An 11,878-nucleotide genomic window follows, 5' to 3' on the forward strand; every position below is an offset into this window, starting at 1 on the left:
TCAAAAACCGGGATAAAAACTATCCTTTGTCCATTTCCGAGACTCAAACTACCTCTATGCCAAATTTCATCAAAATCGGTTCAGTAGTTTAGGTGTGTAAGCGAGACAGACAGACAGAGTTACTTTCGCATTTATAATATTAGTATAGATTCAGACTGATTATATTATTAGTCTTAAAACTTACTTATTAGTAAGTAGATCACTCAAACGCTCTATGTTATTTTACAACTTCTGTCAATTTTGCATCTTCACCGTGCCTGAAGTTGTTTGTTTCGAAAATAAAATATAGATTTAAGAGAGCACGCGAGTCCTATTTAAAGTTGTAGAACATAAACATTTTAGTATAGTAGTTTCACTATAATTTCCTTGTTATAGGTATTTTAAAATGTATGTTTTTGATGGGAATATGTTTAATGCATTAACGTCAGGCTGCAAGTACATTTTTAATGAAATGTCAGAATTTTGTCTTAAGTTTATTAAATCTACCAAGAATAAACAATGGAAGTAAAAANTTTAACGTTTTACATAAATATATTGACTTGGCCATCGCATTGGTTTTTTTTGACAAGTATTGTTTTTGATGGGATTCTTTTGTCCCATGTAAATCACTCCTAGAACATAAGATAAATAGATACATCATCATCATTTACAATATAAGCGTTCAGAAGTCCATTAATGTTTATAGGACTTCCCCATAAAATACCGCAGACTCTGAGCTATTCACTCGCAACAGTTTCCCACAATACTAAGTCATCAGCCCACTGGGTGGGAATCAGAACCAACCGGGTTGGATCATCATATTGGTTATGGTATGGTATAATGGGTGCCTTGTTTGTGTGACAGGAGGCAAACGAGCAGACGGATCACCTGATGGTAAGTGATTACCGTCGCCCATAGACACCCGTAGTCCCAGGGGCGTTACACCTGTAACGCCCCTGGGACTACGGGTGTCTAACGCACCTGCGTTTCCGGGATTTAAGGTGAAGATACGCTCTCTTTTTGAAAGCTTACAAGTCGTATCGGTCCGGAAACACCGCGGACGATAGTCCATCATTATGAATATAAGTTTTTGTCAAAAAAAAAATAGTTTTGGGGGCATTTTTGTCGATAAAATTAACATCACAACATCGCCTTAAATTATCGGTACCCCTATCCCAAACACACTGTACGAGTATAGCTTAACATCTAAACCGAAAACTTGCCTAATGGTGACCTTAAGAAAACAGCCCTTCAAAAACGAAAAACATTCTGAGACACCTTTACATCAAATTAACAAGGAAGTAATAACTAGAAAGTGATAAAAACTAAGTAAGCATATTAACTTACGAACTAGATCGGTAAAAGGAGACTGAATGCAAAATCACATCTTACTTAAGTATCTCCCGACCAAAGAGAAACTTCAATATTTTATAGCATCCACATAAAATAAAAGTCTATTTTACAGTTTTCAGACTGAAGGCAGCGACGGAAAATTGTGTAAGTAAATATTTACAAAATATTTATTTATAGTGTCTTGACTTATCTCCTTAGTTGATTGCTGTCATTATGGCAGCAATGGATAACCATGGATAAAAATGCATAATGCAAAAAAGGATAATATTCTAGTTTTTACTTTAAATAAGTAAGTCTTAATAAAATTATAATAGGCTCTCAATCTAACAACGATAGGTGTCAATCATGGATGAGGCATCCAGAATACTTAAATGCCCATTATCTCATGTGATTTGCAAAATAAATGTAAATAACTTAGGCTGCACCATCTTACTTATTAACAAACGTCAAAAATCTGTCAAAGTCCATACAAAAAGCACCGATTATCGTTAAAGTTAGGGTCAAAGTTAGGTGGTGAAACTCAGCCTAAGCGTCAATTACTGACCCAGTGTTTTATTTAAGAACTAGCTTTCCACCCGTTGCTTCGCCCGCGTGGAATATTTTATGTCACAGAAAAACTTTATCGCGCGCGTCCCTGTTTCAAAAACCGGGATAAAAACTATTCTTTGTCCTTTTCCGAGGCTCAAACTACCTCTATGCCAAATTTAATCAAAATCGGTTCAGTAGTTTAGGTGTGAAAGCGAGACAGACAGACAGAGTTACTTTCGCATTTATAATATTAGTATAGATTCAGACTGATTAGTCTTAAAACTTACTTATTAGTAAGTAGATAACACTCAAATGCTCTATGTTATTTTACAACTTAGTCAATTTTGTATCTTTACCGTGCCTGAATTTGTTTGTTTCGAAAATAAAATATAGCTTTAAGAGAGCACGCGAGTCCTATTAAAGCTTGTAGAACATAAACATTTTAGTATAGTAGTTTCACTATAATTTTCCTTGTTATAGGTATTTTAAAATGTATGTTTTTGATGGGAATATTATGTTTAACTATTATTAACGTCAGGCTACAAGTACATTTTTAATGCATTGTCTGAATTTTGTCGTAAAGTTTATTAAATCTACCAAAAATAAACAAGTGGAAGTAAAAATTACACAAAACATTTTTGTTTATAGTTATATCAATTTAACACAGCATCGATTCAAACTAAAAACAACTGTAAGTATTACTTCTCCAAACTGTATTACGAATCCCCTGGGAATGAAACTCAGGAACTGCAAATCAAATCTTAGCTGTTTAGCGTTTGTCTGGTAGATTTCGATTATTTTCCACAAAGCTCAAAGGGTAAAGTTGTGCAAAGCTTCGAAATATATTATTTCGAAGTTATATTCTATTATATACTTCGAATTATATTATTATATATAGTTTAGTGTGTCTTTTTCTGTAGCGTGTTTTATTATAACTTTGTAGAATACAACGTTACAAAAAAGATGAAATTTAGCATAGAGATAGTTTGAGTCCCGGGAAAGAACATGGGATAGTTTTTATCCCGGTTTTTGAAACAGGGACGCGCGCGATAAAGTTTTTCTGTGACAGACAAAATTCCACGCGGGCGAAGCCGCGGGCGGAAAGCTAGTTTCAAGATAAAGGAACCTCAAGAATAACTTCAGAGAACAGCATAATATCAGTTTCTTTCTCCCTTTCATTACACTCAAAAATAACCGAAATATTTTTCCGTAAACGAAAATGAAATTAGTAGTATTATTTTAGCATCATTGTATTGATGTTTTTAGTTTCCCTTCGAGAAAACCGCTGTATTTCACGAAAATAGTGGTGTTTTGTAATATTTTACGTAAGCCCACCATTTACCTCGAGGATGGCCGAAAGCTTTCACGGCGCCATCGCCGATATTCGAACAATAATTCACAATCGCATCTTCCTTACACAACAATTCCATTTATTGAGCGTATATAAATGTTGCGGACATGTTGGGGAATCGGACGTTATTGTGATTGCCTAAATAAACAAAGACAATGAGATTTTCACTTATGACAATCAGTATCTATGTATGCAGGCTAGTGATGACAGCATCTGGACTATTTAGTCGTCACAAGGAGCAGATGAGAGAGGGTCCAAAAGACGTTATATTGGTATGTCATATCAAAAATAGAGGAAGAAAAGAAATCATTCTACATACATGTGATAAGTAGAAAGAATGTGATGGCAACGTGTTCCAGATTATAGCTATCCTCGCCTGATGAAGTTTAATTAGCATAAACTCCGAATACCAGTAAAACCAGAGACCAGAGCTAAGTGTAAATTACACTCAAACTCCCCTGGATCTTTGTAATTGGATTTTTTATTCAAGAATTATTTAGTTCCTCTAAAGTACGCAACAAACACTACAAATACGTTCACAGTACTCGTAGTTTGCGGCAGAGATACGGGCGAACACTCTACATTTACTTTGCCTAGTTTATTCCGGCCATTCCTCGAATCCATCAATTCCGCCCAATGCCCGCAACATATAAATACTGGCTACGTATACACGTAGCGATCTTTATTGCGTCTATATTTCAATCGGTTCACGGTACGCTACATCTGGATATTATTTATGGGCCAAGTCTAGAACGGTAGGTGACCGTCCGAAGGCCTAACTGCCCTGATGGATGTGTGGCGTTAACCCTTGTTACCTTCACTCAGTAAATTCGGGTATAATCAATATTTACTTGCACTAAGACCTTTGTCAATAACGGGAATGAGTGTTTGAAATGATTTGACACCTACGTTTGGCATTTATGGTACGCAGAACTCAAATCCCTCGTTTGAAAGAGGGTTAAAGATCAAAGGTGATTTGAAATTTAAGCTGACACCCCCATGACCTTTATGATACGAGTGAATAGGCATTTTTTGAGCAAATGTAAAAGTGCTTTTTAAAACCCTACTTGCAAATATAAAAAGAGTTTTATGGGAGTTTTTCAAAAACTCACTCCATAGTTCGCATTAGCAGTCTTTGGGTGAGATACAATAAATTAATACTTAGCACAAAATTATGATAAAATAATTTCGTAAACTAGAATAAACAAGCCCTCCATAAGTTTAAGTCAATTCTTTCGTGGTCTAAGAATGGCAATATCTAGATTAGGAGATCCTGGATTCATTTCCAAGGCGGGACACGCCAATTGAAAATAAAGTATTTTTTTCTGTAATTATCATCAAACTGCGATGGTGATCAAATCAAGTCACACCTTTTGCTGGGAACTTATACACGTCTCAAATATAGCTCACCCTACCACGATAAGAATTAGCTTAAATGCTTCAGAGGGTACAGAAGGATTTTTGGATATTCCTGCTCCGTCAATCTAGCAGTACTTAGGCTGGGTTGCATCACCTTACTTTAACTTTGACAAACGTCAAAAATCTGTCAAACTCCATACAAAGTACACCGGTTATCTTCATAGTTACGGTCAAAGTTAGGTGGTGCAAATCAGCCTTAATCTGACTCCTATATCGACTCGACAAGTAATTACAGGATTTCAAAGTCACCCTGCATGGAACACGATCGCAAACATGGTACATAATATACTCGAAACCTGTTACTATCGCCTAATACATTGTTCGTGGGGATTATATCTGCATGGGTGATCTAACGCGGAGATGGTTACATGTATTGTTGCGTCACATGATATACTACGTACGTATTTTAGTGCTGGCAGTAAGTTAATAAGTTCGATATGACGTCATTTTACGTATCGGTTAGCGAACTGTTTGGATGATAGACGGATGGAACTATAGTTTTTATCAGTCCCACTGTGTAATTTATCTACCTACTAGCAGCCGCCCGCGACTTCGTACGCGTGGATCCCGTTTTACCACCTTAGGAGTGGAGTTTCGTAAAATCCGTTCTTAGTGAGCACCTACGTTCTAAAAGGAACCATGCACAATTTAAGACTACTAGCACTTGTAGTTTCTGAGATTTCGTGATGAGTGAGTGAGTTAGTCAGTCAGTCAGTGATTATGATAGGTGGAGCTAATACTACAGTTAAATGTTACTGAAACTAACTTGTACTACATGCCCTAAGAGTAGGCGCACACCGTTGATTTTTCGTCGGCCGATAGTTTAGTCGGGCAGTTGATCAGTATGGGTATGTATGGGAGTGCGCACACTACGCCGATTCAATTTGGCCGATTCTTCATACAAATTAAAATCGGGCACAACTATCGGCAAAGTAAAAATCAACGGTGTGCGCATACTCTAAGTCTTAGGGCATGTAGTACAAGTAAGTTTCAGTAAGGTAAACTAGGGCCTAAGAGATATATATTGTATGTGCTATTAAAATAAAATTAATAATCATTTTATCTCTGTTTTAGACACATTTATTTCTTCTGGGCAATCTAATTATTTGTTGTCTTTTATGTAAATTTTCACAAATCAGTGTTAATGGTGTTCATTTTTAATTTTTGCTCGTCAGCTTACCTATTTGTTATACAATTTTGAATAACTGTAACAAAAAGTCGGAGCTTTCGAGCACCTGTGTGGCAAGCGGAGGTTTAAATCAACACTAAGGTAGTAATGTAGGTACTGCAGTCACGAGATATAAGCCAAAGTGATTAAAACGTAATAGACACCGGTTATATTTATATTTTAGCTAAAAATTTTAAAGAACATCTCTAAAAAGGCTTTATTAGCCTACTAGGCGGACCGACGATCTGGTATAGGTTACGGGAAGAACCAGGATGCGGGCAGCGCAGGACCGTTCATGGTGGAAAACATTGGGGGAGGCCTTTGCCCAGCAGTGGACGTCATTTGGCTGAAACGACGACGATGAATGAAGAAGGTTGAAAGCACTAGTCTAGAGACTCAGTTAACAAAATAATGTAGGTTTTCATGTTTTCCTTCTTCCATACAATTTCTGGTTATTTCACATACCTTCAATNGTTACCTATATCAATTTAACACTCAGAATCGATTCAAACTAAAAACAACTGTAAATATTACTTCTCGAAACTGTATTACGAATCCCCTGGGAATTGAACTCAGGAACTGCAAATCAAAAGCTCAGCTGTTTAGCGTTTGTCGGGTAGATTGCAATTATTTTCCCCAAAGCTCAAAGGGTAAAGTTGTGCAAAGCTTCGAAATATATTAAAAATATAGTTTAGTGTGTCTTTTTCTGTAGTGTGTTTTATTATAACTTTGTAGAATACAACGTTACGAAAAAGATAATATAAGTATATCGTATACATAATAAAGTGCTAGAGATTTTCAATAATAAAGTCCTTTCATACATCCCCAGAAATCTAATTTTTTTTTTATTTTTTTATTTGCAAATATAAGACTTTGAACGTTATAACTTTAATATATTTTCCTGGAGGTTCCTGTGCGGTCGACTGTGACTATGAGATATCCATATTTGGTCATGTGTATCCGTAGCGAGTACCAAGTATATCACTCAAGTAGTTTCTAAAAAAAATCATCTGCGACAGTCGATTGCTTTCGTGAGTGATCTCGTAAGTGCCTTTTCACACGTTCCGGTTGCCGGCTATCCGGCGCCGGGTACCCGATCGTGAGTGCCTTTTCAGTGCCTTTTCACACGTTCCGGTTGCTGGCTATCCGGCGCCGGGTACCCGGTGGTGAAGTGTATGGGCATGGTACGGAGCTTTCACATGTTCCGGCGTAAATTAATCCGGCAGGCGGTCGCCGGGTGCGCGCCGGATCCACCACTGTACGTCCGGTCGCCGGGCACCGGTTAGCCGGCGGCCGAACTGACAGTGGTGTATGGAACACGCAACTAGCTTTCACACGCGCCGGCCGGTCAGTCGTCCAGGTACAGTCTGCGAGAGTTGCAGTTTCTCATTTTTGTATCCTGACGTTGCAAAGAGTTCTTCAAACGGTTATGTAATTCATCAATAGTAGTTGTACTTGAAAAACCTGTCTTCATGTGCTCGTAGATCTGGGAATAATGTATAGAATGCACCTAATGCTTCTCTTTTCATATTAATTGCATGAACCCAATAATTTCTTGATATTTCTTTCCGGTACTTGAAAAACCTGTCTTCATGTGCTCGTAGATCTGGGAATAATGTATAGAATGCACCTAATGCTTCTCTTTTCATATTAATTGTATGAACCCAATAATTTCTTGATATTTCTTTCCGGCGCAGATATTTTCGTCTTCGATATTTTTTTTTATGCATAACAAGGAAGGTTTTTAATCACAATCGCACCTGATGTTAAGTAGGATGCAGTCTAGGATATAAAAGCCACATTGCAATTATTTGTTCACGGTCCATCTTTGAAAGTATGAAATGAACGAGACTGTACTCTTGTCGGCTCTCTAGTCGATACTGCCGTCATCAACCGGGGCGTGTGAAAGCTCATTTGACGCCGGGTAGCCGGCGCCGGTTAGCCGGCAACCGGGACGTGTGAAAAGGCACTGAATGTATGGGCATGCCGGATTTATTACGCCGGAACATGTGAAAGCTACGTACCATGCCCATACACTTCACCACCGGGTACCCGGCGCCGGATAGCCGGCAACCGGAACGTGTGAAAAGGCACTAAGGGTTCCGTTTATTTCAAGATAAAGGAACCTCAAGAATAACTTCAGAGAACAGCATAATATCAGTTTCTTTCTCCCTTTCATTACACTCAAAAATACCGAAATATTTTTCCGTGAACGAAAATGAAATTATTTTTAGCTTCATTATATTGATGTTTTTAGTTTCCCTTCGAGAAAACCGCTGTATTTCACGAAAATAGTGGTGTTTTGTTATATTTTACGTAAGCCCACCATTTACCTCGAGGATGGCCGAAAGCTTTCACGGCGCCATCGCCGATATTCGAACAATAATTCACAATCGCATCTTCCTTACACAACAATTCCATTTATTGAGCGTATATAAATGTTGCGGGCATGTTGGGCAATCGGACGTTATTGTGATTGCCTAAATAAACAAAGACAATGAGGTTTTGACTTAAGAGAATCAGTGTCTATGTACTCGTATGCAGCTGGTACGATTAATTAAATAGATGCTAGCGATGCTATCATCAATAGCATCTGGACTATTAGTCGTACCCACAAGGTGCTCCTTGTGGCACGGGTGTGACTCTAAAAGTCATTCTAAAAGAGGAAGGAGTTCTCTAAGAGGAAGAAAGGAAAAGATGGAAAGAATATGATGGCATTGTTATATCCTCGTCTGATGAAGTTTAACTAGCCTAGACCATACACTTTAAAACATACAACTACGTATCTTTTCGGACTCTAAATACCACTGAAACTAGAAAATAGAGCAAAGTATACTTTTCATTCAAGCTCCCCTGGACCTTGTCACTCGATTTTTATTGAAGAATTAGATGATTAAAGTTTATAAGTAAGTGTATTTGTGTTCCTCTAAACGAAACTAACACTGCAAATACGTTCACAGTACTCCTAGTTTGCGGCAGAGGAACGGGCGCACACTCTACATTTACTTCGCCTAATTTATTCCGGCCATTCCTCGAATCCATCAATTCCGCCCAATGCCCGCAACATATAAATACTGGCTACGTATACACGTAGCGATCTTTATTGCGTCTATATTTCAATCGGTTCACGGTACGCTACATCTGGATATTATTTATGGGCCAAGTCTAGAACGGTAGGTGACCGTCCGAAGGCCTAACTGCCCTGATGGATGTGTGGAGTAAACCCTTGTTACCTTCACTCAGTAAATTCGGGTATAATCAATATTTACTTGCACTAAGACCTTTGTCAATAACGGGAATGAGTGTTTGAAGTGATTTGACATCTACGTTTGGCATTTATGGTACGCAGAACTCAAATCCCTCGTTGGAAAGAGGGTTAAAGATCAAAGGTGATTTGAAATTAAACTGACACCCCCATGACCTTTATGATACGAGTGAACAGGCTTTTTTTGAGCAAATGTAAAAGTGTTTTTACAAAAATACAAATTTTATGAGAGTTTTTTACAAACTCTCTCCATAGATCGCATTAGCAGTCTTTGGGTGACATACAATAAATTAATACTTAGCACAAAATTATGATAAAATAATTTCGTAAACTAAAATAAACAAGACCTCCCTAAGTTTAAGTCAATGCTTTTGTGGTCTAAGAATAGCAATATCTAGATTTGGAGATCCTGGATTCCTTTCCAAAGTGGGACACGCCACTTTAATACAAAAAGTATATTTTTCTGTGAATATTATAAAACTGCGATGGTGATCAAATCAAGTCACACCTTTCATCATCATCATCATTTCAGCCATAGGACGTCCACTGCTGAACATAGACCTCCCCCAATGCTTTCCATGTTGATCGATTGGTAGTGGCCTGCGTCCAGCGCTTCCCTGCTACCTTTACAATGTCGTCGGTCCTTTAGCAGCGAACTTATATAAGTCCCAAATAGCTCACCCTACTACGATAAGAATTAGCTTCAATGCTTCAGAGGGTACCTACAGAAGGATTTTTGGATATTCCTACTCCGTCAATCTAGCAGTACTTTGGCTGAGTTGCGCCATCTTACTTTAACTTTGACAAAAATCTGTCAAACTCCATACAAAATACACCGGTTATCTTCATAGTTACGATCAAAGTTAGGTGGTGCAAATCAGCCTTAATCCGACTCCTATATCGACTCGACAAGTAATTACAGGATTTCAAAGTCACCCTGCATGGAACACGATCGCAAACATGGTACATAATATACTCGAAACCTGTTACTATCGACTAATACATTGTTCGTGGGGATTATATCTGCATGGGTGATCTAACGCGGAGATGGTAACTTGTATTGTTGCGTTACATGATATATTTGTAGTGCTGGCAGTAAGTTAATACAGTTCGATATGACGTCATGTTACGTATCGGTTAGTGAACTGTTTGGATGATGGGTGGGTGGGACTTTTTTTTTTTCAGTTCAACTATGTAATCACCTGGCTGTATGATAGGTAGAGCTAATACTACAGTTAAATGTTATTGAAACTTACTTGTACTACATGCTCTAAGAGATATTAACAAATTGTATGTGCTATTAGAATAATAATATTAAAAATAATTTTATCTTTCTTTTAGTAACATTTATTTCATTTAGCTAATCTAACAATTTTTTGTTCATTCATTTGTACTAGCCCATGGACCAATAATTGCAGTCTGATTAATTAAATATTTCAAAATTGGTCTTTTATGTAAATTTTTCACGAATCAGTGTTATAAAGTATTGTTAATGGTGTTTATTTTTAATTTTTGCTCATCAGCTTACCTATTTGTTATGCGATTTTAAATAACCGTAACAAAAAGTCAGAGCTTTCGAGCACCTGTGTGGGAAACGGAGGTTTAAATCAACACTAAGGTAGTAATGTAGGTACTGCAGTCACGAGATACCGGCAAAATTGATTAAAACGTAATAGACACCGGTTATATTTATATTTTAGCTAAAAATTTTAAAGAACATCTCTAATAAGGCTTTATTAGCCTACTAGGCGGACCGACGATCTGGTATAGGTTACGGGAAGAACCAGGATGCGGGCAGCGCAGGACCGTTCATGGTGGAAAACATTGGGGGAGGCCTTTGCCCAGCAGTGGACGTCATTTGGCTGAAACGACGACGATGAATGAAGAAGGTTGAAAGCACTAGTCTAGAGACTCAGTTAACAAAATAATGTAGGTTTTCATGTTTTCCTTCTTCCATACAATTTCTGGTTATTTCACAAATTAACAGTCTCCAATAAAAGTAACAATGACATTTCAAAAAATAAATTAAATCAAGTAATCCAAAGTACGTATGAAATTCCTATTTAACCGATACGTTTAAACTCCGTAACAGAAAAATCACAGCTACTACTCGTATTCCCAGATCTAAACATTGGTCCCAGCCCTATCACATTTCCACCACAAAAACTATCGCAGAACAAATATCAAAGAATCATTTGTAGATATGAAACGACGCTGAAATCCTGTTGAAACGCTTCCTGTAGTAAGAAGTGCAAAATTGCCTTCGCTTTGAAATAATATCGGTTTTTAACTCCCCTAAGGATTTTATGGAAGAACGATGTGTTTGACTTTCAGACAGGTTAAGTTGTTCTTGTTTCGAATGTGTGCTTAATCGAAGTGGAAATAAATATGTACGTCAATTGAACGTTTAGACTAGGCGCAGACCACCGATTTTTAGTTGGCCGATAGTTGGGCCCGATTTTTAGTTGGTCGATAGTTGGGCCCGATTTTAATTTGTATGAAGAATCGGCCAAATCAAATCGGTGTAATGTGCGCACTTCCATACATGCCCATACTGATCTACTGCCCGACTAAACTATCGGCCGACGAAAAATCGAAAGTCTGCGCCTAAGCTAAAGGTTGTGTAATAATGCTGTGCGTCTAGACAGTTTAATATTATGACACAATTTGAATATAATAAAAATTTATTGTATCTAGAGACGTAGTGACGCGATCACAGATTTGAAATCTTAAAAGCGTAACTCTCCTCCGATACTTAAAGGCACTAGGGTCATAGAAACACAATCATAATACAGTCAGTGTCAAATAGTTCGTG

Source organism: Ostrinia furnacalis, unplaced genomic scaffold (genome assembly GCF_004193835.3).
Source record: "Ostrinia furnacalis isolate ACB-3 unplaced genomic scaffold, ASM419383v2 OfSCF7487, whole genome shotgun sequence".
Lineage (NCBI taxonomy): Eukaryota > Metazoa > Arthropoda > Insecta > Lepidoptera > Crambidae > Ostrinia > Ostrinia furnacalis.